This window comes from Procambarus clarkii, chromosome 77 (assembly GCF_040958095.1).
Source record: "Procambarus clarkii isolate CNS0578487 chromosome 77, FALCON_Pclarkii_2.0, whole genome shotgun sequence".
NCBI classification, from domain to species: domain Eukaryota; kingdom Metazoa; phylum Arthropoda; class Malacostraca; order Decapoda; family Cambaridae; genus Procambarus; species Procambarus clarkii.
In genome coordinates, this window is record NC_091226.1 from 17508103 (window position 1) to 17535700 (window position 27598).

The 27598-nt window shown below is 42.2% G+C and overlaps 1 pseudogene; it reads right to left on the minus strand.

Moving 5' to 3' along the window:
• Positions 1-27095, minus strand: part of LOC123747180 (zinc finger protein 271-like) — a 40836-nt pseudogene extending 13741 nt beyond the window's left edge.
• Between the last annotated feature and the right edge of the window lie 503 nt (positions 27096-27598).

Below are 27598 nucleotides of genomic sequence, written 5' to 3' on the forward strand. Positions count from 1 at the left end.
CAATAAGAAAACAATATAATTCTTGCAACACCGCTAACGCCACCTTTGTTAGGCTTAAGCGAGTCCCATACACACCACAATAGTTTTTCCTCCTTCCGTGACCAACTCCCTTCCTCCCTTCCTGACCAACTCCCTCCCTCCCTTCCTGACCAACTCCCTCCCTCCCTCCCTGACCAACTCCCTCCCTCCCTCCCTGACCAACTCCCTCCCTCCCTTCCTGACCAACTCCCTCCCTTCCTGACCAACTCCCTCCCTCCCTTCCTGACCAACTCCCTCCCTCCCTTCCTGACCAACTCCCTCCCTCCCTTCCTGACCAACTCCCTCCCTCCCTTCCTGACCAACTCCCTTCCTCCCTGACCAACTCCCTCCCTCCCTTCCTGACCAACTCCCTCCCTGACCATCTCCCTTCCTCCCTTCCTGACCAACTCCCTTCCCTCCTTCCTGACCAAACTCCCTCCCTTCCTGACCAACTCCCTTCCTCCCTCCCTTCCTGACCAACTCCCTCCCTCTCTTCCTGACCGTAATCCCCCAGGTGGTCCCTCCCAACGCTCCCCTCTCTCCCGACACCACCCACCTACCCTACCCCCTCCAACACCATGGCCTTGAGCCACAGATGTACGGGATTAATACGGTACAGCCCACCGGCTCAGATTTTTAACCGGCCAAACCGGCTTTTATCTGGCTCCCATGGCCATTTTGGCCGGATATTGAGATAACTTTATCCGTTCACGATTTTGGCCGTATAAGGGCGTTTTCCGGATGTTTGAATCCCGGATAATCGCGGGGTTACAGTACATACTATATAGATGTCACGTCTGTGACGGGAAAAACATGCTTTTTTTGAAAAGCTGTGTTTTTTGTGCGTGTTTCAAGTGAGGAAAATCTTTGAAATCTCTATACCGATTGCTATGAAATCTTGACACACTGCATTCGAATAGGTGAGTGGTTTTTATATACCTACTATACACATGCCTCACCTGTGACAGGAAAAAAAATATGCTTTTTTTGAAATGCAGCGCCATCTGTGGGACGTATGAGCAACACATGCTGTAATCTCCAAAAGTTCTTCATCGGCTGCTTTTAAATTTTGACACAACGTTCCTTTCGAATACGTGCGTGTTTTGATATACCTACTATTTAGATGCGACACCTGTGACAAGTAAAATCATGCATTTTTTGAAAAACAGCGCCATCTGTTGCACATAAGAGCAACATACGATATACAGTGGTACCTCGGAATGCGATTGTCCCTGTATGCGAGGTTTTCGGAAGGCGAGGTGTATTTACTCCAAAAATTTGTCTCGGAAGGCGATGGTTACTTCGGGAGGCGAGTTTGGACGCGAGTTTGTTGATACGCGTACAGCCGACCTAGCGCGTGGTGGTTCGGCGATCGTCGCCCCTCCGCCCCGCCGCCCCTCAGTTTACCATTGTCTCGCGCTCAGTGACTACCCCCACATCAATTCTTGTCGCGGATTTTCAGTGTTTTGTTGGATTTTTGGTGATTTGTCTATACAATGTGTTATTATATATCTCACCATGAGTCCCAAGAAAGCCAGTGGTAAGGATAAAGGCCAGAAAGCTCATGTGAGGATGACAATAGAGGAGAAACAAGAGATCATTCGGAAGCATGAGAACGGTACACGTGTTGTTGAACTTTGTAGGCAGTACAACAAAGCCACATCAACAATATGCACTATACTTAAGAAGAAAAATAAAATTATGAGTGCTAATGTGGCAAAAGGAGTAAGAACATTAACGGCACAAAGACCACAAATACTTGAAGAAGTGGAAAAGTTGTTATTAATTTGGATACACGACAAGGAGTTGAGGGGTGATAGTGTTTCGGAGGCCATTATTTGTGAGAAAGCCAGGGTGTTGCACGAAGACCTTCTAAAGAAGACCCCTGCAACGAGTGATGCAGATAAGAAAGAGTTTAAGGCAAGCAGGGGCTGGTTTGAAAAATTTAGAAAGAGAAGTGGTATCCATAGTGTTACAAGGCATGGGGTTATGTGATGTGATTATGGAAGGGGACTCCCCTTCCAAACAGTAACTCCTCTCCTCCTCCCCCCTCCTCACCATCTTCCATACGCCTACAGCACTCGACAGCAAGGTAAGTAATAACTGGAACATAGTTTTGTAGGTTTATTTAGATGAATTAGGTATAAAAATTTAGTTTGATGTGGGGTTTTTGGGGTAGTCAGGAACGGATTAATTCGTTTCCCTTTATTTCTTATGGGGAAATTAACTTCGGAATGCGAGTTTTCGGAAGGCGAGGCGTCTCCAGGAACGGATTAAACTCGCATTCTGAGGTATGCCTGTACAAGATATGTTACGATTCAATTTCAATGTTTTGGATTGCATTGATACAGTGGTACCTCGGAATACGAGTGTCCCTGTATGCGAGTTTTTCAGAATACGAGCTGGATTTCCTCGGAAAATGTGTCTCAGAAGGCGAGGGTTACCTTGGAACGCGAGTTTGTTGATACGCGTTCAGGCCGACCAAGTGCGTGGTGGTATGGCGATCGTCGCCCCTCCGCCCCTCAGTTTACCATTGTCTCCTGCCCAGTGACTATCCCACATCAATTCTTCACCCAGATTTTCAGTGTTTTGTTGGTTTTTGGTCATTTGACTATACAATTTGTTATTATATATCTCACCATGGGTCCCAAAAAAGCCAGTGGTAAGGATCAAGGCAAGAAAGCCCATGTGAGGATGACAATAGAGGAGAAACAAGAGATCATTCGGAAGCATGAGAACTGTACACGTGTTATTGAACTTTGTCTTACTACAGAGACAGCTTGCGAAGAAGGGAAAAGCAAGCTTCCATGGACAGATTTGTGGTGAGAAAATCAAGCAGTGAGCCACAACCAGGACCTAGTGGCACTCAGATAAAACGTGCCAGGGAGTGCACACCAGCAAGGTCCTCACTGCCTGATGTGATAATGGAAGGGGACTCCCCTTCCAAACAGTAACTCCTCCTCTCCTCCCCCTGCCTCACCATTTTCCATACGCCTACAGCATTCAACAGCAAGGTAAGTAATAACTTGAACATAGTTTTGTAGGTCTATTTAGATGAATCAGACAGCACTGACAGCTCGAGAGGTACAGACACTACGACGGTTCCTGATAGAGCAATTCAGAACAGGAGGACAGACTTATGCAAATTTTATGCAAAGGGCATATGCAGACATAGATATGCTGGTAATAAGAAAGGATTAGAATGCAGTTACCAACATCCCAAAAAATGTTTAAATATGCTTAGGAAAGGTGAGTGTCGATTTGGATCAATATGTAGGTTTTTCCATCCTGACATGTGCCAAACCTCACTTGGCGCAAGCCAAGCGCCCTCGACAAGCGAGGCGCAAGCCAAGCGCCCTCGACAAGCGAGGTGCAAGCCAAGCGCCCTCGACAAGCGAGACGCAAGCCAAGCGCCCTCGACAAGTGAGGCGCAAGCCAAGCGCCCTCGACAAGCGAGGCGCAAGCCAAGCGCCCTCGACAAGCGAGGCGCATAAACTTAGCTCTTGCATCGTCCGGAATAGCTGTGACATTACTACCAGGTGAAAGAACTGCTACTTTGGCTTTGAAATTGACATTGAACATACAATTAATTGAAACTCCCACGTGCAACATTTCGAAAGTATCCGGCATGGGAAAAGTATTGCAGAAATGATATCTTATTGTTTGGGATGAATGCACAATGCCCCACAAAAAATCGCTCGAGGCTCTTGATCGACCATTGCAAGATTTGCGTGGAAACATCAGACCATTTGGGAACGCATTAATATTGCTTGCAGGAGATTTCATGCAAACATTACCTGTAATTCCTCGATCGACACCAGCGGACGGAAAAAATGCTTGCTTGAAATACTCCACTTTGTGGTGCTACATAAAGATGTTAAAATTAATTACAAATATGCATGTCCAACTGCAAAACGACTCATCTGCTGAGATATTTTCACATCAATTTCTAGAAATTGGGAACGGAAACATGCCGGTTGATCTGACCTCAGGACAAATTTCATTGCCCCATAACTTCTACAATTTAGTGACGTCAAAAGAAGAATTGGTTGAAAAAGTATTTCCCAATATTCAAACCAATTATAAGAATCACGATTGGCTGAGTGAACGAGCTGTTCCTGCGGCCAAGAACAAAGACGTCTAAGAACTTATCAACATTATTAAGTCTAACATACAAAGAGAGGCAGTCACATACAAGTCCGTCGACACTGTTGAGGAAGCAGATGAAGCGGTTAATTATCCAACAGAATTTTTTAATTCACTCGATCTGCCAGGGATACCACCGCACGTACTGCAATTTATATATTAATGACTAGTGTCATTTCTGTTTAAGTGCCAGCATTCTGGTCCATGTAATTTGATGGTTATGTTTGTATGTAATTATATGTCAGCAGTTTAGGTGTATGTGCATTATTGGAGATGGGAGAAAATATTACAGACTATTTTACCTATGTTATGATGTGAATATAATGTATATGTTGTAGAAGGGGAAATTTTTAATTTAGTTCATCGTGTGCATGATGAACTTATTGGATGAATTTTTAGTTGTACATATATGGTGGGTGTATCCTCCAGGTCCTTGCACCAATGGAACCATTGCAATGATGCATATGGGGACATATGCGTGTTTAAGGAGGGGAGTGGTGTTGTAATCCACAAGTTAGTAGGGATTATTAGCTAGAGGATCATTACTACAACACTTAATGAATGATGATTGGAAGAACATGTTAAGTAGACAGACTATGGATCACATATCCAAGAAAGGTCAAAGGGATTAAGACCGCAGCTGTTAGCCAAACTAATAATTCCTGGAAAGAGGACTCAGGCTTCTAGAAACAAGGTTACCGCTTCTAGGGATAAGGTTAATCGGATTATACCTTCCTTGAGAGGCATGGTGAAATGTTTGAGGCCATGGCTGACTGGAGGCAATCTTGTTGTGGGAGTGGAACTGGCAAGTCCTCCAAGGTCTCCGTTTGTGGCAGCAGCGAAGTGTAGCAGACAGCTATGCGAGAGCCTGATGTGATCTTAGTGACCAAGTTAAGTCTGCAGTATGTGAGTATTGAATGAAAGACTAACCGGGTGTGGAGCGTTGTAGTAATCATTCCGTATTAGGGACTTAGGCGGATGTTACGAGTGCAAGTGGTGATTGCGGAGGTCAAGTGGTCTATGGGTATTGGAAGTGTATTTACCTAATAGAGTATGTTAATATGTTATTATTTGTCAGAATCTATTCTTTGTAATTAAATGACAAAAATAAGTGATGTGTAATCTCTGTGTTCGGAATGAGTAGAGTTCCGTTAGAGATAGTAGAGTTCCGACTATCAACACGACTGTTGATAGTCGGCGACTTCAACTTGAAATCCATAGACTGGGAAACATGTGAAGCTAAAACAGAAGATTTCTGGACCTGTAAATTTGTAGACCTCATCCTGGAAACATTCTTGTATCAACATGTTAAACAAGCTACGAGGATGAGGGAAGGGGACGTTCCCTCCATGCTAGATTTGATATTTACCAGGAAGGAGGAAGAAATATTTGACATTCAGTACCTTCCTCCCTTGGGTAAAAGTGACCATGTCTTTTTTGGAATAAAGTATGCAATGCGTTATAATCTGGAAGAAAATATGACAGTCGATGCAATTGAAAAACCTGACTGTAGGAGAGGACATTATGGCAACCTTAGAAAATTTTTTAGTGAGTATAATTGGACAGACTTGTTGCTAGGCAAGGAAGTGAATGAGATGTATGTCAGGTTTTGTGAAATATATGATAAAGGCACAAACAAATTTATACCAAAACAGAGGAGCAGAACTAGGAAACAGGATTGGTTCAACAGAAAGTGCGAGAGGGCCAGAGACCAAAAGACACAAAAATGGAATCAATACAGGAAGAGGCTGAACCCCCCAAACATACCAGCGATACAAAGATGCGAGACACAACTACACGGCAGTGAGGAGAGAGGCAGAAAGAAATTTTGAAAAAGGGATTGCAGACAAATGTAAAACAGAACCAGGTCTATTCTATAAATTCATAAACAACAAATTGCAGGTAAAGGATAATATTCAGAGGTTGAAAATGGGAAATAGATTCGCGGAAAAGGAAAAGGAAATGTGTGAAACATTAAACGAAAAGTTCCAAAGTGTGTTTGTACAAAATGAAATCTTCAGGGAAACAGATACAATAAGAATTCCAGAGAACAACATAGAGTACATAGAGGTGTCTAGAGACGAAGTGGAAAAAATGCTCAAGGAGCTAAATAAGAACAAAGCAGCTGGCCCAGATGGCGTTTCACCATTGGTTCTGAGAGAATGTGCATCTGAGCTCAGCATTCCACTTCACCTGATCTTTCAGGCATCCCTGTGTACAGGAATCGTAGCAGACGTGTGGAAACAGGCTAACATAGTTCCAATCTACAAAAGTGGAAGCAAGAAAGACCCCCTTAATTATAGACCGGTATCATTGACTAGTGTAATAGTCAAAATATTGGAAAAAATAATTAAATCTAAATGGGTAGAACACCTGGAGAGAAATGATATAATATCAGACAGACAGTATGGTTTTCGATCTGGAAGATCCTGTGTATCGAATTTACTCAGTTTCTATGATCGAGCCACAGAGATATTACAGGAAAGAGATGGTTGGGTTGACTGCATCTATCTGGACCTAAAACAGGCTTTCGGCAGAGTTCCACATAAGAGGTTGTTCTGGAAACTGGATAATATTGGAGGGGTGACAGGTAAGCTATCATGGATGAAAAATTTTCTGACTGATAGAAAAATGAGGGCAGTAATCAGAGGCAATGTATCGGAATGGAGAAATGTCACAAGTGGAGTACCACAGGGTTTAGTTCTTGCACCAGTGATGTTTATTGTGTACATAAATGATCTACCAGTTGGTATAGAGAATTATATGAACATGTTTGCTGATGATGCTAAGATAATAGGAAGGATAAGAAATTTAGATGATTATCATGCCCTTCAAGAAGACCTGGACAAAATAAGTAGATGGAGCACCACTTGGCAAATGGAATTTAATGTTAATAAATGTCATGTTATGGAATGTGGAATAGGAGAACATAGACCCCACACAACCTATATATTATGTGAGAAATCTCTAAAGAATTCTGATAAAGAAAGAGATCTAGGGGTGGTTCTAGATAGAAAACTATCACCCGAGGACCACATAAAGAATATTGTGCAAGGAGCCTATGCTATGCTTTCTAACTTCAGAATTGCATTTAAATACATGGATGGCGATATACTAAAGAAATTGTTCATGACTTTTGTTAGGCCAAAGCTAGAATATGCAGCTGTTGTGTGGTGCCCATATCTTAAGAAGCACATCAACAAACTGGAAAAGGTGCAAAGACATGCTACTAAGTGGCTCCCAGAACTGAAGGGTAAGAGCTACGATGAAAGGTTAGAAGCATTAAACATGCCAAAACTAGAAGACAGAAGAAAAAGAGGTGATATGATCACTACATACAAAATAGTAACAGGAATTGATAAAATCGACAGGGAAGATTTCCTGAGACCTGGCACTTCAAGAACAAGAGGTCATAGATTTAAACTAGCTAAACACAGATGCCGAAGAAATATAAGAAAATTCACCTTCGCAAATAGAGTGGTAGACAGTTGGAACAAGTTAAGTGAGAAGGTGGTGGAGGCCAAGACCGTCAGTAGTTTCAAAGCGTTATATGACAAAGAGTGCTGGGAAGACGGGACACCACGAGCGTAGCTCTCATCCTGTAACTACACTTAGGTAATTACATGGACAAGTATATGTTGCGAGTTCTAGAGTCAGCAATCAGACAATTTCTACATCTCCACAGGCATTGGAACAAGAAAAAATATTGTATACCCACAAGCATTGTGAAATTAAATATGTTAGAAACGTGCATTTTCTCTTTCCTTTCTTTTCCATTTAACCAGGCTGAGCCACAGCAACACGTGGCAGTGTAGTATATACCATATACTATACTTGAAACCAGCCATATACTGCAGGTATGTTGACGACATTTTTACACAGGTACCTGATGTCAGACATCTGCAGGAGCTGAAGGAGGCATTTGAGCCAAATTCTGTGTTGCGTTTCACTTACGAGATGGAGAAGGATGGGAAGCTGCCCTTTCTAGATGTAACAGTCATGGAAAGGAGCGGAGGTTCCCATACTGCAGTCTACACTAAGGAAACAAACATAGGAATGTGCCTCAATGCCAACAGTGACTGCCCAGACAGGTACAAGAGGAGTGTTGTTAACGCTTATGTCGACTGTGCTCTCAGCCACAGCTCAGGATGGAAGCAAGTCGATGAAGAACTCTGTAGGGTAAGGCAGCTCCTAGTCAACAATGGCTTCTCCAATGGTTTCGTTGAAGACATCATAAGAAGGAAAGTGAAACGCCATGCAACCTCTGAAGAGATGACTAACACAACAACTGTACCCCCTCCGCCCAGTAAAGTAGTGCCTTCTCAGCTGGAGATCATCAGAAATAATGTGAACTTGAAAAGCCTATGTAAGGGAAAAATGAACTCTATAAAATAGTATGCATGGGGGAATATAGCAAATAAAATCATTAATGTGTTTGATAGCATATGTAAAGAGTAGAGTATTAAAGGGCGATGATGCAAGACAGGTGGACGCCATCTTGACTGAAGGGGGAGGTGTAGCGCTGCCGACCGTTCCTGCTATTTGAGGGGGTTTTCTCTGGCCGTTCAGTCAGATAAGCCTATCCTTGTCTATATCCAGGGTTGCAAGATTGGGTAGAGTAATATTACAGAAGTTGGAGAGGTTTTATAAGAGTCCAGGTTTCCTAGAGGCAAAAATATATGTGTCGTTGGATGATAGCAGTTTGTGGCTGGGTGCATGACACCAGGAATGGGACAGTGAGCCGTGGGGTGGTCAGAGCCACTTGAGTTTATAATACATAGTGATCTTATGTTGTAAGGAAAACGCCTTGTTAAATGTAATCCTGTGTGACTTGTACATATAAATTTGTGACTTGTGTACTAGGCTGTTTCTCTTTCTCCTCATACTCCCTAGACAACATTGTAAGGACCACCACCACCAAATTCTCACTAGCTCTCTATGACAACAAAAACGTATCGCTGCTGATAACATCAGTAAGACCAGGCCCCGTGATATAATTGGGTAGCTTGTCCGAGAGCACCTTACATATTGGATAAGCCTGATCGAAAGCCTAATAAAAGTGGATAGCCTGTAGGTGTAACCTGATATAAAAATTGTGTAGCTTATTTTCTTCACTTTAACTTGTGTAGAAATTTAGGATATTTTTAATAATGGTATAATATGAATATGAACTTTATTACTTATTTATGTACATATTATTAAACTTTATGAAAAGTGTTTTAAGAAATTTTTGTGTCTGGTCCCGAGTCCAAAAAATTTACCAGTTGACAGGGCAGTCAAGTAAACTAAGCACTGTCCTTATCAGTTTTCTAAACAAATTCTCAGCCTAAAAAGAGAAAGGTGGTGCAGAATTATAAATTTGTGTTGGAGTCTGCTTTATCTTAGCACACTAAAAATGGATTTGGTAGCACAACAAATTGTCGACAATCCTAGTGTTAAGGGTTTGAAAGCGGCAAAAAAGTCTATCCTAGTGGCTGTTGGCAAGCACTATGGACTATTATTGCACATGGGAATGGTGAAGACGGAACTGCTAAGAGAAATAATGATACACTGGGTAGATGAGCAAATTCTTCCACAGGAAATATTAGAGCAGTCCCCGTCCACCAGTGGTGCAAATGTTGTAACTACAGGAAAGGTAGAGACTCAGTTGCAGTGGCAGGCAGAATTGGAACTAAAGAAGTTGCAATTTGAGTTGGAGCAAGCTCAGATGAGGCTAGAGGCAGAGCAAGCTCAGAAGAGGCTAGAGGCAGAGCAAGCTCAGAAGAGGATAGAGGCAGAGCAAGCTCAGAAGAGGATAGAGGCAGAGCAAGCTCAAGAACTAGCTATGAAGAGGTTAGAAGTGGACAAGCTCAGAAATACATAAGAGTTACAGATTAGGCTAGCAGATTTGGGAATTAGATCAGAAAATACCGGTGTTGACGATTTAGGAACACCTAGGCAGTTAAAGATTAACAAAAATGTCAAGTTTCCTCTATTCTGAGAGTCTGACCCAGACCAATTCTTCATACATTTTGAAAAGTTAGCCCGGAGTATGGAATGGCCTGAAACACAATGGGTATCTCTTCTTCAAGATCAGTTGGTGGGAAAGGCACAGAAGATATTTGCAGCTATGCCTTTGAGTAACAGTTCTGACTATGATAAGGTAAAAGCAGCCATCCTTACTGCTTATCAACTTGTTCCTGAGGCTTATAGGCAGAAGTTTAGACAACTGAGACGAGACCCAAGTCAAACCTTGGTAGAATTTGCACAAGAGAAATATCACATGTTTAATAAATGGTTAGATGCAGAAAAAATTAGGGAACTGGACTCTCTTAAAAATTTACTCCTAGTAGAAGAATTTTTATCTTGCATACCTTCTAATGTGGCTTTGTATTTGGCAGAGAAATTACCCAGAGATATCTATGAGTTGGCTAAATTAGCAGATGAATATGAGTTGATGCATAAAGTAACTTTTAAAAATAAAATTCAATCAAATGGACAAGGATCTGGTCGAACAGTAAACTCCTCAGTCAGATTTGGGTCCACATGTACCCAACAGCAGGTCAAGGAAACACTTTTTCAAAGGTGCCAGGTGCTAAGAGAGTAATGTGAAACCCAAAGAGGATCTCACTAGTAATAAGCCTCACCCAGAGTTGAAACAGTGTTCCTACTGCCATAGGAAGGGTCATGTTGTTAAGAGTTGTTGGTTTCTTCACCCAGAAAAGAGGCCTATGGCACTCACAATGTGTGATGGGAGGAAAACCAAAGGTGTAACAAAAATAATGGGGAAAAAAGCACTTGCTATAAATCATTTTGGAGCGTTTATATCAAATGGAAAATGGTTTGTGGCATGATGTTAAAATTTTGAGGGATACAGGAGAATCCCAATCTTTATTATTAGAGTGTGTGTTACAATATACAGTACAACCTCGATTCAACGTACTATATGGGACCACCCCCAGTTCGTTGGAGCGTTGGATTCGTTGCAAGAGGTGACCTTCAAGAGGCGTTTGCGTCAGTGTCTTTTTTTTTTCTTTTACACAATAAAAATGCATTGTATCATATTACTTACTGTACCTATATTTAACTATACGAAAAATACTGTAATTCATGTATTTACCTTATTGTTAGAGTTATGTCCATCTTGAAGTTTTGTGAAGTTGTGAATGCTCTACAGTAAATAGGTACTGCAGTGCATTAAGCCGTTAGCACTGTATTATTAAAAGTGGTTTTGCTGTATGTTGAGTACTACAATACAGTTCTTGAAAACTATTGTACATTAGAATTATTGCAACTTTAATTTTAACACTATGTACACACTTAAATTTAACACTTATTCTAATTGTTCACTTCACACACGATGTTTTTAGATGTTTGCATCAGCTTTGCTGGTGCTCGCTGCTGCTGTGTTGGCTTCAGCTGCTTTTGTGCTGGTGCTGGGTACAGCTGTGCTGGTGCTGGGTACGGCTGTGCTGGTGCTGGGTACGGCTGTGCTGGTGCTGGGTACGGCTGTGCTGGTGCTGGGTACAGCTGTGCTGGTGCTGGGTACGGCTGTGCTGGGTACGGCTGTGCTGGTGCTGGGTACGGCTGTGCTGGTGCTGGGTACGGCTGTGCTGGTGCTGGGAACGGCTGTGCTGGTGCTGGGTACGGCTGTGCTGGTGCTGGGTACGGCTGTGCTGGTGCTGGGTACGGCTGTGCTGGTGCTGGGTACGGCTGTGCTGGTGCTGGGTACGGCTGTGCTGGTGCTGGGTACGGCTGTGCTGGTGCTGGGAACGGCTGTGCTGGTGCTGGGTACGGCTGTGCTGGTGCTGGGAACGGCTGTGCTGGTGCTGGGTACGGCTGTGCTGGTGCTGGGTACGGCTGTGCTGGTGCTGGGTACGGCTGTGCTGGTGCTGGGTACGGCTGTGCTGGTGCTGGGTACGGCTGTGCTGGTGCTGGGAACGGCTGTGCTGGTGCTGGGTACGGCTGTGCTGGTGCTGGGTACGGCTGTGCTGGTGCTGGGTACGGCTGTGCTGGTGCTGGGTACGGCTGTGCTGGTGCTGGGAACGGCTGTGCTGGTGCTGGGTACGGCTGTGCTGGTTGATTTGCTGCTAGTTCGTGAAAAATATTGACTCATTTTCATTTGTTTCCTTCTTTGTGTCATGTCCTTGAGACAAATATCTTTCATCGTCCTTAGGTGTTCATAAAAGCCTGGTAGCTCTGGATTGTCAGTTTGTGAAACAATATCAAGGAGTTTTTCAACATAGAACAATGCATCAGCACACGAAGCAGATTGTAAACTGCTATCATTCTCATCCTCATCTTCCCTTCCGTCGTCGTCAACAGTGCCAGTAACATTTTGTATAATCTCATCATCTGTTAAATGACCATTGATTAAATGATTTATTAATTTTATTATTTCGAAGCCGTAGTCACTGAACTGTGGCGACGAATTGAAACGAGAAACGCATGGTGTGTGTACAGGGATTAGACCCGTCCACTCACGCTAGAGTTGTTCCAATAACATACAGTAATTTCTCAAAGAGCAGATGTCTATCATGTTACAGCATATTTTCGGTTTTATTTAGTTTAGTTTAATTAGGATAATAAAAAGCTATTAAAACACTGGTTTTAGAAATTATTTATTAATATGAAACTTTCAAAAGTCATGGGTCACTGAACTATGACGACACACAGACGAAAGTGAGTGAAACCTCACTGTAAAGTGAGGTTTACAGTATAGTATTCTCTTATCTGTCCACCCTCACTCATCTTGTTTCATCACAGAAAATGTCTATAAGGAGATTTTACCACATGTAGCTAGGTAATCACGCTTCATCCTTTAAATTAATGTACAAAGATACGTGTGACCCAAATCAGTGAACGAAAATCATGGAAACTCAGTTGTTCACTTGTGTGGATCACTGGCTCGTGTTTGTGTGGACCATTTTGGCTGGTGTTTGGTTCATATGGTTCACTTGTGTGATCCAACTTCTTATGAAGGAATTATTAATTGTAATCTCTGATAGAATGAGAAAGTTTTCCACCACTCTGTGAACTCTGTCCCAAAATCGTAAGCTTGTGGACCACTTGTGGTCCACATGTGTGGTCCATTTGTGTGGTCCACTTTTGTGATCCAACTTGTCATATGAGAGAATTATTAATTGTTATCTGTTATAGAATGGGAAAGTTTTCCACCAGTCTGTGAACTCTGTCTGGACATCGTAAGCAAATCCGAACATCCCTCGCTTCGGCGAACCATTGTTCGTCGAACCGGGTGAGTAAATTCGGCCTGAAAAGTGTGCGAACTAGCCGGAGATTCGTTGAATCGGGGTACGTTGAATCGAGGTTGTACTGTATACAGTCTACAGAGACTGGGGAGGTAATGATTATACAGGGAATCACAGGAGATTTCCAGGTTGTACACTTGAGAGAAGTAAACCTAGAGTGTGATTTTATTAACCCTTAAAGTGCGCATCATGTCATATGACGTGTTAGACGTTGTACCAGTCAACTGCGCTTCACGTCATATGACGTATATGGGTGCCGCGCACGATTTGAATGTCCCGCGATGTAGCTGGGGTTCCCATACGCTGCCCCAGGGGCTATAGTAAACAGCGGCCATTTTGAAAAAAATTCCCGCTCACGAACCGAAGGCGTGGGAGGCCTCAGTTTAGCGAGAGTCACCATGGCAAGCGCATGGTCAAACGCCTCTCGGGCACGCACCACTCAATCCCTCACCCCAGAGCAAATAGCCCACGAATTATTCTCTGAAGGTGAAGAAAGTGTGTTTGATGATTCAGACAATGATGAGGATTATACACAGTTGTTGGGTGATAGTAGCAGCAGCAGTGAGAGTGACAATGACCGCCATGTCATCGCAAGGCCTCTACGCTCACCCATGCCTCCTCGGCCAGTTTCTACCCAAATTCTACCACGACCTCACAGTTCCTGTGGATATTTACTGTTTGAGGGTGACGAGTCAGAGGGAGGTGACTCCTTTTCTGGGTTTAGTGACTCAGATCATAGTTTTACTGAGCCTGTGGCTGGTACCAGTAGTGTAACTGGGCGAGAAATTGTCGCGTCAGAAGCATCTCGCCCAGCCAAGCGCCACCGCATGGCACCACATGAGGGACCAAGACCCTCGTGTTCACGTGCATCCACCTCACGTGCACCCACCTCACGTGCATCCAGCTCATGTGCACCCACCTCACGTGCATCCACCTCACGAGCACCCACCTCACCTGCACCCACCTCACGTGCACTCACCTCACGTGCACGTACCTCACGTGCACGTACCTCACGTGCACGTACCTCACGTGCACGTAGCCGCCGTGCTTCTCGCAGACGGTATTCAGCTCCTGGTCGCCGGTATGCATCGCTTCCTCGCCGTCTTTCCTCCGCATCTCGCAGGATGCCTGGTGTACTTGTGTGGAGTGATGGTGACGATTTTATTCCTAATATTCCTCACTTTGACGATAAAGATGTAGGGATTACAAACCTTTTCCCTAATCAAGGTGAGGACATGGCTGAGATGGAATATTTTACAGCATTCTATGATGAACCACTCATGGAATACATTGTACACCAAACGAACCTGCATGCTGCTTACCTGATTGAAAGGCAAATCACAGAATCTTCACGACTGCAGCATTGGAAAAATACCACAGTTGTGGAAACGTATGTGTTTTTGGCACTCTGTTTGTTGATGAAGCACTGTCACAAACATGCAATAAGTGACTATTGGAGCAAGGAACATACAATAACAACATCTTTATTCGGGAAATATATGTCACGAGACAGGTTTCAGATACTCCTCAGGTGTCTACATTTTGGAAGTGTTCAGGACCGAACAGATGATGATAGACTGTGGCGAGTGAGGCACTACATGAACGATGTTATTGGAAAATTCAGAGATTTTTACGTACCAGCACAGAAGCTGGTGGTTGATGAATCTCTCGTACTTTTCAAGGGACGTGTTCCATTCAAGCAGTACATTCCCTCAAAACGAAACCGATTTGGCCTGAAATTTTTTGTTCTTTGTGATTGTGAGACAGGATACGTGTTACACATGATTCTGTACTCGGCTAGTGATGTAGACATTCCCGGTAACGACGAACATGGATTCTCAGGGAGTGTAGTGAAGTCCATCATGGCTCCGTGGATGAACAAGGGACACATTTTATACACGGATAATTACTATACAAGTCCCTTGCTAGCTCGGTTCTTGCTAGAAAATAGAACCGGATTGGTTGGTACAGTAAAGCCACAACGAAGGGAAATGCCTGTGTTTGACAACGACACTGCAGTTGGCGAGTGTCAGAGAAGGAAAAGTGATAACATTCTGTCAGTTCGGTGGAAAGACAAAAGAGAGGTGAACTTGTTGACAACAATTCATGATGGAACAATGGTGAACAGTGGGAAAGTGAGCCATAAAACAAACGCACCACTGTATAAGCCAGACTGTGTTTTAGACTATAATATCAACATGCGGTTGATTGATAAATCAGACATGATGATTGGCACTGCAGAGTGTGTGCGGAAAACATGTAGGTGGACGAAAAAAGTGTTCTTCCATCTTGTGGACATGAGCATGCTGAACTGTTTCAACATGTACCTTGTGCGAACTGGACGTAAGCCCACTTTCCGTGACTTTGTATTTGATACTGCAATACAGTTATTAGGAAAGTTTGCAAAAGATGTCCCAGGGATTCAGCGGCCCATCATAAACCCACTGTTGCAGCATGCTGGTACTCCATGCCTCGCTCACACTGAAGGCTTCCTAGCACACAGACTCAAGTATTTGCCACCAGCTGGGAAGCGTGCAATAGCCCAACGTGATTGCTTGGTGTGTAAAACAATGACACGTAGAGACCAGAAACGGAAGCTTGTGCAAACATGGTGTGAAACGTGTGGTATCCCATTATGTGCTGTTGACTGCTTCAATGACTACCACAGTCTAGAAAACTTCTAAGTGTGCTTCAAAGTGTGTATAGCGTGTGCGTGTGTGTAAATATCTAAACATATAAGCAGATAGCGTGTGCATGTGTGTAAATATCTAAAAATATAAGCAGAACATACAATATAATAGACTGTAATGACATATTATATTGCCGTAATTGAAAACATTTGTGTACGCCTGTGTATACTCAAATATGCAACAATTATTGATATAAAATATGTTCAAACATTATATGAAACACAATTAGTGAAAAAAATTGGATAAAATGCGCCTAGACATTGTAAATAAATAGCGCGAAAATATATTTGTGGCAACTCTGGCTGCTTGAGGACCGAAAGGCAAAAGTTTAGTAGGTGTTAATCCTAAATTACCAGTTGCTGGCATTGATCTAATTGTGGGGAATGATCTTGCTGGTAATAGAGTTAAAAAGAGATGACCACCCAATAATGCTAACTAAGCCAGAGGTGATTAGGGCATGGACAGATCCTGAGGACAAGATAATGTACCCAGCATGTGCCGTGACCCAGTCAAAATCAGAGTCTCAAATATCACAAACTCCCAATAATGTAAGTCAGGAGGCAAAATTAGAGGTTAACAAATCAAATGGTGAAGTGGATCTTTGCGACACTTTTATGGCCAAATTGGAAGAAGCAGATGGGAACAGGATGGGGAGCACCTCCACCAAACCACCTAGGAAAAGGGGAAGGGAAGAGAGTAGTCCAGTTACCACTTCTGGCTCTTCAGACTTGAGATCAAAATCAAATTTTATTCATCAGCAAAGAAATGATCCTACGTTGACTGACTTGCATAATAAGGCAGTTACTGAACTAGAAGCAGAATCGGAGGCTATGACTTATTACTGCACTAAAGAGGTGTTGATGCGGAAGTGGAGACCTAGGAGCTCACCTGTGTCACACACTTGGGAGGTAGTTAATCAAGTAGTCCTTCCGAGGGGTTATAGAGAAAAAGTGCTAAGGGTAGCCCATGATTCACCAATAGGTGGTCATCAGGGTATTGCAAAAACATAATAAAATAGGCAAGTACTTTACCTGGCCTGGATTAAAGAAAGATGTCATCCAGTATTGTAATGAATGTCCAGTATGTATAAAAACTGGCAAACCAAACCAGGTAATACCAAAAGCCCCTTTACAGCCAATTGTGGTAGCCGAGGAACCCTTTACCCATATTATTGTTGATGTAGTAGGCCCATTGCCTAGAACCAAGAGTGGTAATATGTATATCATCACCATGATGTGTCAGACTACACGTTTTCCTGAGGCATTCCCTGTGAGAAATGCTACAACGAAAGTGGTAGTAAGGCGCATAATGAAATTTTGTACTATTTTTGGTTTACCAAAAGTAATACAGACAGATAATGGGGCTAATTTCACTTCCAAAGGTTTTCAGCAGTTTTGTGAGGAGTTTGGCATCCTCCGTAAGACATCCACTACTTACCTTCCTGAGAGCCAAGGTGCTTTGGAAAGGATGCACCAAACCCTTAAGCAAATGCTGAGAACCAGTTGCATGGAAACTGGCAGAGACTGGGATGATGGTCTTCCACTGCTGCTCATGGCACTGAGGAATACTTATCAAGAGTCCCTGGGGTGTTCACCCAACTCATTAGTTTTTGGCCATGAGGTGAGAAGTCTACTAACCATCTTAAGAGATAAGTTGGTCGGAAATCCAAAAAGTGTTGTGCGGGTAAACTATATTCATGACTTACAAGATAAGTTAAATAAAAACAGGGCTAAAGCCTTAATTCATCTTAAAGAAGCTCAAGGAAAAATGAAGGCACAGTACGATAAAAAGACAAAGCAACGACATTTTGAGGCAGGTGATAAAGCGGTGGTACTAATGGCCTGACAGGGACCAACATTGTTGCATAGGTTCCAAGGTCCTTATACAGTGATAAAGAAACTCAGTCCCACCCATTATGTAATCCAAACACCTGATCTCAGGAGAAAGGAAATAATAGTGCATGTGAATAGGATGAAACTAACACAGAAGGGAACTACCAATACCAACCAGGTGTTTAGTGTAGCCCATGTAGATGAGAATAATGGGGAATGTGATTTTAATAGTGTACCTAATGCTCATGTACATTATTTTAGCAATGGGGAGTGGTTGGATAATGTCCAGAAAATGGTGGAACATTTGTCATCAGAGCAGAAGCAGGACTTGGAGCAGTTGCTGACTTCTCATGCAGACATCTCTGGCGATATTCCCACCCAGACTTCAGTTATTCACCACGACATCGAGGTGACCGACAACCAACCAGTCAAGTCACACCCATATAGAGTCAACCCTACCAAGTTGAATCTCATCCGGAAAGAAGTCGACTACATGCTTCAACATGGATTGGTGAGAACTAGAAGCAGCAGTTGGAGTAGTCCTTGTATTTTGGTTCCAAAGAAGGATGGAACTCAGAGGTTGGTCATTGACTACCGTAAGCTAAATGTAATGACTGTTGATGATAACTTTCCAATACCTAGATTAGATGATTGTATTGACAGTGTTGGTAAAGCCAAGTTTGTAACCAAACTAGATTTGTCAAAAGGGTACTGGCAAATTCCTTTAACACCAAGAGCTCGGGAGATGAGTGCATTTATAACTGCAGATGGGTTGTATGAATTCACTGTAATGCCTTTAGGGCTGAAAAATGCCCCAGCAACTTTCCAGCGTCTTATGAACTTAGTGTTAAAAGACATACCACAATGTAGAGCTTACTTTGATGATATTGTAATTTTTCACAATAATTGGGAGGACCATATGAAAGGTTTGGTTAACTATTAAAATGCTTAAAGGAGGCTATTTAACTGTAAACTTACATAAATGTACTTTTGCTAGAGCTAATATTTCTTACTTAAGATATGAAGTGGGAAATGGGAAGGTGTTACCACTCAAAAATAAAGTAAATGATATATTAGAGTATCCAGTGCTGACTAGCAAGAACGAGGTGCAAAGATATCTAGGAATGTGTGCTTATTATAGGAAGTTCTATAAAAATTTTGCAGCAATTGCAGCTCCTTTGACAAACTTGCTATGTAAAAATGTAAAGTTTAGATGGTCTCAGGAATGTCAGGATGCATTTACTAAATTAAAAGGAATGTTGTCATCTGGTCCAGTGTTAGCTACTCCTGACTTCATTACTTCTGACTACTCATTCAAACTATATATAGATGCTTTGGACTGGGGTGCTGGTTCTGTGCTAATGCAAGATGATGATGAGGGAATTAATCATCCAATACATTACTATTCTAAAAAATTTACTAAATGCCAACAGAATTACTCCACAGTGGAGAAGGAGGCTTTATCATTACAGTACAACCTCGATTCAACATACTATATGGGACCAACCCCTGTTTGTTGGAGCGTTGGATTCGTTGCAAGAGGTGACCTTCAGAAGGCGTTTGTGTCAGTGTCTTTTTTTTTCTTGTACACAATAAAAATGCATTATCATATTACATACTCTACCTATATATTACTTCTCTACTAAAAAATACTGTAATTCATAAATTTACCTTATTGTTGAAGTTATGTCCATCTTGAAGTTTCGTGAAGTTGTGAATGCTCTACATTAAATACGTACTGAAGTGCATTATACCGTTAGCACTGTGTTGATTAAAAGTAGTTCTGCTGTATGTTGAGTACTACAATACAGTTTATGAAAACTATTGTACACTAAAATTACTGCAACTTTAATTTTAACACTGTGTACACACTTCAATTTAACACTTGTTCTAACTGTTCACGCTGCACACAATGTTTTTAGATGTTTGCATCAGCTTTGCTGGTGCTCGCTGCTGCTGTGGGTTCAGCTGCTTCTGAGCTGGTGCTGGCTGCTGTTGTACCAGTGCTGGGTACAACTGTGTTCGTGCTGGGTACGGCTGTTGTACCAGTGCTGGGTACAACTGTGCTCGTGCTGGGTACGGCTGTTCTCGTGCTTGGTACGGCTGTTCTCGTGCTGGGTTCGGCTGTTCTCGTGCTGGGTATGGCTGTTCTCTTGCTGGGTACGGCTGTTCTCTTGCTGGGTACGGCTGTTCTCGTGCTGGGTATGGCTGTTCTCCTGCTGGGTACGGCTGTTCTCCTGCTGGGTACGGCTGTTCTCCTGTTGGGTACGGCTGTTCTCGTGCTGGGTACGGCTGTTCTTGTGCTGGGTACGGCTGTTCTTGTGCTGGGTACGGCTGTTCTTGTGCTGGGTACGGCTGTTCTTGTGCTGGGTACGGCTGTTCTTGTGCTGGTTACGGCTGTTCTCTTGTTTGGTACGGCTGTTCTCATGCTGGTTGATTTTCTGCTACTAGTTCTTGCAAAATATTGCTTCATTTTTGGCATTAATAAGGCACTATTAGTAAGCCCCTGAGACATTTTGTTTTATAAACAAAGAGCTGTAGTAAAAAAATGGTCAATTCCACGATTATTCTTCCACCGGCGGATAAATACTGTACGTCAATCGCAGACAAAGCTAAGGGCACTGGGTGCATACTGTATGAACGCAGACTAAGTCTATACGTACACCCTTCAGTAGGCTGGTGTTTAGGCCTGATCCAGTAACATAAATTTCTCTTAAATATTCGATTTACATCAAATTATATATTTTTGGGTTATATATTTAGTTTAGCAACATTATTACGATAATAAAAGCTATAAAAAATACTTATTTTGGAACTGATTTATTAATTTTATTATTTTGAAGTCGTAGGTCACTGAACTGTGGCGACGAAATCGAACAAAGCACTGCCTGGTGTTGTGTTCGATTTCCAGTAACATATATTTCTCTCAAATATTCAATTTACATCAAATTATATACAGTACAACCTCGATTCAATGTACCCCGATTCAACGAATATCCGGCTAGTTCGCACACTTTTCAGGCCGGATTTACTCACCCGGTTCGACGAACAATGGTTCGCCGAAGCGGGGGATGTTCGGATTTGCTTACGACGTCGAGACAGAGTTCACAGACTGGTGGAAAACTTTCACATTCTATCACAGATTACAATTATTAATTCCTTCATATGACAAGTTCGATCACACAAGTGGACCACACAAGTGGACCGCACATGTGGTCCACAAGTGGTCCACAAGTGGTCCACAAGTGGTCCACAAGCTTACGATTTTGGGACAGAGTTCACAGTGGTAGAAAACTTTACCATACCATCACAGATTACAATTAATAATTCCTTCATATGACAAGTTGGATCACACAAATGGACCACACAACTGGACCACACAAGTGGACCACAATTGGTCCACAAGCTTATGATGTTGGGACAGAGTTCACAGAGTGGTGGAAAACTGTTTCATTATATCACAGATTACAATTAATAATTCCTTCATAAGACAAGTTGGATCACACAAGTGGACCACACAACAAGTGAATCATATGAACCAAACACCAGCCAGAATGGTCCACAAGAAGTGATGCATATTAACCAAACACCAGCCAGAGTTGTCCACACAAGTGAACGACTGAGTTTCAATGATTTTCGTTGACCGATTTGTGGCACACGTATCTTTGTAAATTAATTTAAAGGCTGAAGCGTGAATAGCTAGCTAATATGTTGAAATCTTCTTATATACATTTTCTGTGATGAAACAAAACAAGTGAGGGTGGACAGATAAGGGAATACTGTACAGTAAACCTCACTTTACAGTGAGGTTTCACTCACTTTCGTCTGTGTTGTCATAGTTCAGTGACCCATGGCTTTGAACGTTTCACATTAATAAATCATTTCTAAAACTGGTGTTTTAATAACTCTTTGTTATCCTAATTAAACTAAACTAAATAAAACGAAAAATATACTGTAATAAGATAGATATCTCCTATTTGAGAAATTATTCATGTTATTGGCAGCACAACTATAGCACGAGTGGACAGGTCTAATCCCTGTCCATACAACACCATGCTTCTTGTGTTCGATTTCGTCGCCACAGTTCAGCGATCTACGGCTTCGAAATAATAAAATTAATATATCCGTTCCAAAGTAAGTATTTTTTATAGCTCTTATTATCGTAATAATGTTGCTAAACTAAATATGTAACCCAAAAATATATAATTTGATGTAAATTGAATATTTGAGAGAAATATGTTACTGGAAATCGAACACAATACCAGGCAGTGTTTTGTTCAATTTTGACGCCACAGTTCAGTGACCTATGGCTTCGAAATAATAAAATTAATAAATCAGTTCCAAAATAAGTATTTTTTATAGCTCTTATTATCGTAAAAATGTTGCTAAACTAAATATATAACCCAAAAATATATAATTTGATGTAAATCAAATATTTAAGAGAAATTTATGTTATTGGATCAGGCTTAAACACCAGCCTACTGAAGGGTGTACGTATAGACTTAGTCTGCGTTCGTACAGTATGCACCCAGTGCCCTTAGCTTTGTCTGCGATTGATGTACAGTATTTATCCACTGGTGGAAGAATAATCGTGGAATTGACCATTTTTTTAGTACAGCTCTTTGGTTATAAAACAAAATGTCTCAGGGGCTTACTAATAGTGCCTTATTAATGCCAAAAATGAAGCAATATTTTGCAAGAACTAGTAGCAGAAAATCAACCAGCACGAGAACAGCCATACCCAACACGAGAACAGCCGTACCCAACACGAGAACAGCCGTACCCAGCAGGAGAACAGCTGTACCAAGCACGAGAACAGCCGTACCCAGCAAGAGAACAGCCGTACCAAGCACGAGAACAGCCGAACCCAGCACGAGAACAGCCGTACCCAGCACGAGCACAGTTGTACCCAGCACTGGTACAACAGCCGTACCCAGCACAAGCACAGTTGTACCCAGCACTGGTACAACAGCAGCCAGCACCAGCGAGCACCAGCAAAGCTGATGCAAACATCTAAAAACATCATGTGCAGCGTGAACAGTTAGAACAAGTGTTAAATTTAAGTGTGTACACAGTGTTAAAATTAAAGTTGCAGTAATTTTAGTGTACAATAGTTTTCATAAACTGTATTGTAGTACTCAACATACAGCAGAACTACTTTTAATCAACACAGTGCTAACGGCATAATGCACTGCAGTACGTATTTACTGTAGAGCATTCACAACTTCACGAAACTTCAAGATGGACATAACTTCAACAATAAGGTAAATTTATGAATTACAGTATTTTTTAGTAGAGAAGTAATATATAGGTAGAGTATGTAATATGATAATGCATTTTTATTGTGTACAAGAAAAAAAAAGACACTGACACAAACGCCTCCTGAAGGTCACCTCTTGCAACGAATCCAACACTCCAACGAACTGGGGTTGGTCCCATATAGTACGTTGAATTGAGGTTGTACTGTAGTCACTAAGTGGGAGGCAGTGGTAAACTGAAGCGCAGGTGACTGTGCCACCAGGAACCACGTGCTAGGTCGCCTACACGTGTATCAACAAACTATGTTTCTCGAGGCAAAGCTCGTAACCCAATTCAAATTTTACGAAGAAATTGGGCTCATAACCCGAAAAGTCCAAAGTACTGTAGGGACATTCGTAAGCCTAGGTGTCACTGTATTTGCCTGCACCCGGATTATCTTGAGATGATTTCGGGGCTTTTAGTGTCCCCACGGCCCGGTCCTCGACCAGGCCTCCACCCCCAGCAAGCAGCCCGTGACAGCTGACTAACACCCAGGTATCTATTTTACTGCTAGGTAACAGGGGCATAGGGTGAAAGAAACTCTGCCCATTGTTTCTCGCCGGCGCCTGGGATCGAACCCAGGATCACAAGTTCAGCATGCTGTCCCCTCAGCCGACCGGCTCCCTCAACCGACCGACCCCGGGTGCTTCGGGGTTGTATGTAAAACTTGGCCTGCCTCCACTCTTCGTGTGATTTCAGTAGAAATCCAGTTGTATGACTTTTCCAAGTCAGCGGTGGTAGAGTATTCACCTAGTTGTATTCACCTAGTTGTGTTTGCGGGGGTTGAGCTTTGCTCTTTTGGCTCGCCTCTCAACTGTCAATCAACTGTTTACTAACTACTTATTTTTTTTTTTTTTCACACCACACACACACACACACACCCTAGGAAGCAGCCCATGACAGCTGACTAACTCCCAGGTACCTATTTACTGCTAGGTAACAGGGGCATTCAGGGTGAAAGAAACTTTGCCCATTTGTTTCTGCCTCGTGCGGGAATCGAACACGCGCCACAGAATTACGAGTCCTGCGCGCTATCCACCAGGCTACGAGGCCCCTAGAGTATGAGGTTGGCAATGCCTTGGTCATGGATAAGTAGGGTCTATCGACATACGATTGACCCTACTTACGATAATTTCGAGTTACGATATAAATTTCAGTGAAAAATGCAACTCGACATCTGATATTTGTTGGTACACGTTCAGGTCGGCCGAGCGCGTGGTTCCCAGTCAAGCGGTCCGACCTGCCTCAGTTTACTACAGCTACCTGCTTAGTGACGATCGCGCCTATAAGAAATTCCGCTTTTGTGGTGATTTTTTGCATTTTGAACATTAAAGTAATTATTATATAATATGCCATGAGTCCCAGGAAAGTCAGTGGTAAGGCTCAACATATGAGATCCCATGTAAGAATGACCATAGAGCAGAAACAAGATCATTCGTAAATATGAAGATGGTGTGCGGGTAGGTGAACTGGCTAGGCAGTACAACAAATCTCAGTCAATGATATCCACCATACAAGCTAAGAAAAAGGACATTATGGGTGCTAAAGTGATGCAACATTACAGACAAATGTTAAAACGAATGGAAAAACAAATGTCTCTAGACATTTGTACTGAGACAAACAAGCACTGAACCACAACCAGGTCCTAGTGGTATTCAGGCAAAAGTTAAGAGAGTGTACCCCAGAGAAAACATCACTGCCTGATGTGATAATAGAAGGGGACTCCCCTTCCAAACAGTAGCAACTCTCCTCCTTCCCCCTCATCACCATCTTCCATACGCCATCAAGAGCCCTCCATAAAGGTAAGAGTAACTTTGGTACTGTATTGTAGTTAGAAAAGAACATTGTATTCAGTATAAAATGTATTTTTATGTTAATATTTTGGAGGGTGGGGAACGGATTAATTCAAATCCCTTTATTTCTTATGGGAAAAATAGCTTCGACTTCCGATATTTCGACTTACGATCTGTCTCTGGGAACGGATTAGCATCGTAAGTCGAGGCCCCATTGTAAGTGCAAAGATACATATGATTTATTAATGGTTTCCTATAGTCTAGTTAGTTTATAACAAATGGATATTAGAGTTTAACTCAAGCAAAAGTAAAGGAATGAAGATAGATATAGGAAGCAGAAAGCCAGATACAGTACACAGTATTATTTGGGAGATGAAATCCTTCAAGAAGCCAACCCGTCCTCTTACAAATTACATCGCTCTTCGCTCATATGCCCTATGGCCAAATATCGACATAATTCAATATGGATTTTTTTTTTTACAATTAAATTTTTGAATTTTGTTTTCCAACACAGCAAGTTTAAGGGTCCTCTGGTATGTTAGAAGGGCAGGAAGTTCTCCTAAAATTTCAAAACATCATGAAAACTGTTAATTGAAAGTTTCCTCTCCTAACCTAACACCCTAAGCCAAAAAACCCAAAACAGAAAACGAAACCGTAAGTCACTTTCGTGGGCCGATTTCAATTTAAATTACGTTGATTTTTAGCCCGAGTGCGTGAAAAATGACGTAATTTGCAAGAGGACGGGTTGAAGAAAAAGGGGAGGGAGAATGATCTGGGGGTTGATACCAGGCCAGACTTGCCCCCTGAAGCCCACATTAAGAGGATATCATAAGCGGTTTGGTTAGTCAACATAAGAACTGCTTTTAGAAACTTGTGTATGAAATCATATTGAAAATTGTATACCAAATATGTCAGGCCAGTCCTGGAGTATGCACTCCAGTGTGAAGTCCGTATCTAGTCAAGCACATGACTAAATTTAAAATGATCCAAGAAATGCCACTAAACTAGTACCCAAGCTGAAGAGTATGAGCTACAAGGTGAGATTATGGGAACTAAACCTCAAACCACTGGAAAAAATACGAGTTAGGCGAGATAAAATCACAGAGATTCTCGGAGGAATTCGTAGGGCAGATAAAACCAGTTCATTTAACAAAGGTGGTACACACACAAAGGGACACAGGTGGAAACTAAGTGCCCAAATGAGCTATAGAGACATTAGAAGGAAGTATTTTTTGAGTCAGTAGCTAACAATGGAATGCACTAGGCAGTGATGTGGTGAAGACAGATGTCATACACAGTTTCAAATGCAGATATGAGAAAAGCCAATAGGCTCAGGAATCTGTACAACAGTTGATTGACAGTTGAGAGGCTGTCAATCAACGGCCTAAAGAGCCTAAGCTCAACCCCAGCAAGCACAATTAAGGAATACAACCAAGCTGCCATAAGAAAAAAAAAGTAAACATACCTCATAGAATAGATGGCTTCATTCTTGACTCACAGTCGGCAATCCTGGGTTCAGTTCCCTGGCAGACCAAAAATGGCTGGATAAGTTTCCTTTCACCTAATGGTGCTGTTCATGAAAAAGTAAATAAGGTCCCAGGAGTCATGTAAATGTGAGGTTGCAATCTATATGAATGTAAACACTTAATTCATTCTATTCAAACAATTAAATCTATACATTAAATGTTATTGCTCAAGACCACTTACGACAGATTTCAAGTTTGTTCACTTACCATTTTTTGTCTTTTACTGTCCACAAGCGTCGGAGACCAACTTCACTGTTGTTGTTGCTGTTGACTTAAGGGCGACGACGAAACTAGACATATGCACACTGCTGAACTGGAATTCCAGTATGAAAACAAAGTCACACGGCAAATGAAAACCGTCAAGTGGCGCTGCTCACCGGAATACCCTTTGCAGTGCAGGTGTACCAGGCGTCGCAATCATTCCGTCAGTTGAATATTACTGCCTTAAGGAAAAACGTAACCCAGTGGACAAGAAAAGCAAAACATTACTTGGCGACCTCTGAGCAGCCGCACAGCGAAATGCATAAACTTCCCTGTGACGAATATAAACAAAGATTCTGACGAGGAAACGAACCTAAACCTAAGTTTAGCTTATATAAATTTATTTATTTACAAGTACAATGGGTATGTGAGATTACATTATTTATTAATTAATTTATATATACAAGAGTTAGTTTAGTTCATTTAGTATGTACCCCATAAGCATCCTGTGACGCTCTTTTACTCCCTTATCTATCCTTATCTCAACTATAAGGAAGTGGGAAGTTTTCAACTATTATCTCAACAACTCAACAGCGAGCGCTATGTCATGGGTTCGTAACCTGGCCGGGGAGGATTTACTGGGCGCAATACCTTAACTGTAGCCTCTGTTTAACGCAACAGTAAAATGTGTACTTGGATGAAAAAACGATTCTTCGCGGCAGGGGATCGTATTCCAGGGACCTGCCCAAAACGCTACGCGTACTAGTGGCTGTACAAGAATGTAACAACTCTTGTATATATCTAAAAAAAAAAAAAACTATGGTATTTGTGCTTGGGGTTCTACTA